Source organism: Panthera pardus, unplaced genomic scaffold (genome assembly GCF_024362965.1).
Source record: "Panthera pardus isolate Hobbes unplaced genomic scaffold, ASM2436296v1 HiC_scaffold_13, whole genome shotgun sequence".
In the NCBI taxonomy this organism is placed as follows: domain Eukaryota; kingdom Metazoa; phylum Chordata; class Mammalia; order Carnivora; family Felidae; genus Panthera; species Panthera pardus.
Window position 1 is genome coordinate 341,603 of NW_026526688.1, and position 3,693 is coordinate 345,295.

Consider the following 3,693-nt stretch of genomic DNA (forward strand, 5'->3'; position numbering starts at 1 on the left):
CCATTTGTGAACAGCAGGTATAACCACCCCCCCCCCGTTTTTTTTTTTTTTTTTCATTTTCATGATTTCATCATGTGTTCACTTATGAACATGTGTTCACTTATGGTTCACTGATTTTTCCATCTCCTCTTCTATCCTGATGTCCCATTTCATCCCATTCTCTACCAGGCTAAATTCAAAGCAATCATCACATATGTAAAATACCACATCCTTTATTTCTGTAATGATTTACCCACAAGAGATAGGTTTTTATGTCAGCGTAATTAATGTCTTTGAATTCTGAATCCTTTATTGCATATTCGTGTAGATCAATGGAGCAAAGAAATGTGCTCAAGAAACCATGTGGCAAAATAATCTTCCCTGTTATGAAGCACATAGATGTAAGATAAAAATCCCTTCTTTGTCCTGGGGCGCCTGGGTGGCTCAGTTGGTTAAACATCCAACTCTTGGTTTCAGCTTGGGTCATGATCTCATGGTTCCTGAGTTTGAGCCCTGCATCAGGCTCCATGCTGATGGTGGGGAGCCTGCTTGGGATTCTCTCCCTCTGTCTCTGTCTGCCCTTTCCCTGCTCGCTCGCTTTGTCTCTCTCTCAAAAAATAAATTTAAAAAAGTATTAAAATCCCTTCTTTGTCCTTTACAAATGGAAGTACAAGTAAGGAGTAAGTACAAGTAAGTATTCCTGATGACTATGTGTTTTGTTGAAGAAGAACCATGAGACACTTGAGCGCACTAATGAATTTTTTAGGACATCCTTCCAAGTGTGCACGCTTCGTTGCAGTCTGAGAGAAATCAGAATGTCAGGAATCGGGGCTTCCTGAGCTACCATAATTTGATGTTTGAGCCCTTTTGGTCATTGGGTGAATTGAGCCCCTCAACCTTCCATGGTGTTCACTGCTGTTTCAAGCAGGAACACCACAGTACCTCTTTTAGGTAGGAGTGAGGCAGAATTTGTTTTCATAACCCAGGCTTAAGTTTTATATCATTCAGTGCTGCCAGAAGAGAGCACTAGAGGTTTCTCGCCATGTTGAACAGTTGTGTTCCTCTTAATTCAGAGAATTTTGAAAGTGAATCTGGTGACAATATTTCTCTTCCGTAAAGAAAAGTCATTCATTGGAGCTGTTTGGCTTGAAAGATTTTACACTTTCTTCACTTTTTCATTGTCATCCAGTCACAGTTCCATTGTTCAAAACCAAGATAGTTGCTCTGAAACATTTACAACTTCCACTGTTCTCCTTGTCCTTCATTTCTTTATGTGTCTGGCTTTTCGCTTTGTCCCAAACTGGATCGACTATTTTAATGATACAGAGACTGACTGTGGGGTATGTTCTATTGACAATGCTTCTTCATGACACATTGTCCAGTGTATGTTTGGAAAGTGTAGTACACGTTTTGTTTCTATCTTACTTGCAAATCAGGGAAAGGAAAAATCTACAAAGAACTTAAAAGGTGCTAATTTAGTAAACACTTTAGAAGTTTCAGAAGTAAATTCCTTCTATTTCCTGCAGGATTTCCATTGTGCACTTTAGCTTTGAGGAAAAACAAATCTTCATGTCTTAGAATATTCGATTTATATGTTATCTACTGAGTGATCTTCTTCTTGGGAAGAAGTCACTAGAGAGAATATTTTGCTCAGGTTCACCACTCCCTTAATGAAGTTGATACCAGCAAAGTGAAATCGAAGTCTGAAAAACAGCCACTGCAGAAAGAAAATGCTCAGCTTAAGATCCAAAAGAATCAGGTAACATAATTTACTATCAGATGTAATATAAATCAGAGAACAGAACATCATTACTTTCTTTTTAAGTTTCTCTTCTTTAACTGTGGTAAAATACATGCATTAGAAAGATTCCCATCATAAACCTTTAAGTGCACCTTTTAGTATTGGTAAGTACATTCACTAAACTGTACATTCTTCTATAGTCATTCCACCTTTCTCAAATATGTCTTAAAGTCAGGAGATACTACTGCACGCATCTAGGATTAGATGCAAGGAGTCTTGACATCTAATAATGTAACCTGGAATAGGTGTTGCTTTGGCGGGGAGAAAACCGCACTTGGTAGAATGAGTTTGCTCTGGGAAGGTAAAAAGTGGCTTCCTGTTTGGGGAATCTTGTCCTTTCTCCTCTACCCCCTCATGGCCACACTCGTGGAAACAGGTGTGCACACTCAAGTAAACTGTTTTATGCTTGACAGGCAGAAAAAGGGAACTGGGGGACAACTGTGATGCACTTAGGTGTGTGAAAGGGGCAAAGGACGCCAAATGGGACACGCTGAAGAAGAATGTAGATGTTCGTGATGGAATGTGTGGACAAAGACAGAAGCTCACAGAAGAGTAAGATTTTCAGGAGTTAATTGTTACAAACACTGTTGTAAGAATGAATGTGTCAAACAGTGGGGATAATTTTCTTTTGTTGAGCACATTTAACACCAACCATACTTTTACCGTAGTAATCAGTAAAGAATTGTGTTTCTCCCTTCTGCCTTGATTTCTGTGATCTGCACCTTCCTTTACTTTGTGGAAACCTCAGGGTTCATTTTCATTGTCCTTTACATTTCAGCCCCATCATAGCGACATGACTGCCATATGTATATATATTTTTGTTTAAACTCTAGACATTAGGTAGGAAATATTGGGAGGAGAATTCAGGTGTACTGTGATGGTATCTTGCTGCAGATGATATGGGAGTTATGTCTGGTAGGAGATCAGAAGTGCCAGCATTACTGAAACCTGTGAACTCAGTTTTCGTTCCTTTCCCTCTTTCCCTTCCCCGCATTCCTTTTCCAGGAGAAAATATTATGAAGGTGGGCAATTCACATCATTTTCTTTTCATCAGTGTATTTTACATTCTTCTCAACTGGTGTCTTTGAGGCAAGAGGTAGGAGTTCCCTCGTGAACTGTAGAAATATCCAGGAGGTAATTGTACAGTGTCAATGACACCATGTCCAAGAAAGATGTCTCTATGGCAATGTCATGGCCCGAACCTTGATTGAAAGTTCAGACCCTTTGGAGAAATCAGTCAAGTCAGAAACCCCTGCATCATCCTTATGTGTTTTGTTGTGATTAGTTGGCCAGGCTTAGTTTTGTACATTGAAAAGAAATACACTTTTGCCATCCCAATCACAAAAGCCTGAGACTGGGAGGGCTCTTAGTGCATCTCATGTGGGCTTTTTATATTTATGTGATGTATTGATGAGTATGAATAGAGAGCTGTGAGGAGAAGCTCAGTGTTGCCAAAGACTTGTCAGCATGCTGGAGTTTGCGTTTTTTAGTCCCTTAATGGGGGGGGGGGGGGCGTCATTGCTTCCCCCTGTGTATTTGTGGATCTGTGCATTTACGAGGAAGGGCAGAGGGGACATTTGAGTCCTGTCTTCAGATTTCAGGGAGGGGGAATAAAGGCAGAATTTTACATGGGTTACCAGGAAATATATGTTTCTTTCCCTTCATAGGAAGCTGGGACTGAAAGAATGGGAGCAGTGGAAGGGGAGAAGCAGCTGTCAGCCACAGAGGGGAAAGGGAAATTAGCTGCAGAAGAACTTTGGAACTACAAGTGAGTTCAGCTCCTACCAGCAGCTCACACGATGGCCATTGTATTACTTTGAAACTTTGTACAGTGTTTAGAGTCAAGTAGCATACAAATATACCCAAACATTCAGGAGACATTCATTTCTATAGGGACTTCAAAAGAGATGTAA

At 40.3% G+C, this 3,693-nt stretch overlaps 1 long non-coding RNA gene across 1 annotated transcript; it reads left to right on the top strand.

Moving 5' to 3' along the window:
• The first annotated feature begins 1,329 nt into the window (after nt 1-1,329).
• LOC128776466 (uncharacterized) lies at nt 1,330-3,475 on the top strand. Its single transcript, XR_008421502.1, has 3 exons — nt 1,330-1,738; nt 2,194-2,332; nt 3,448-3,475. It is a non-coding gene; the product is annotated as an uncharacterized LOC128776466 (long non-coding RNA).
• The last annotated feature ends 218 nt before the right edge of the window (nt 3,476-3,693 follow it).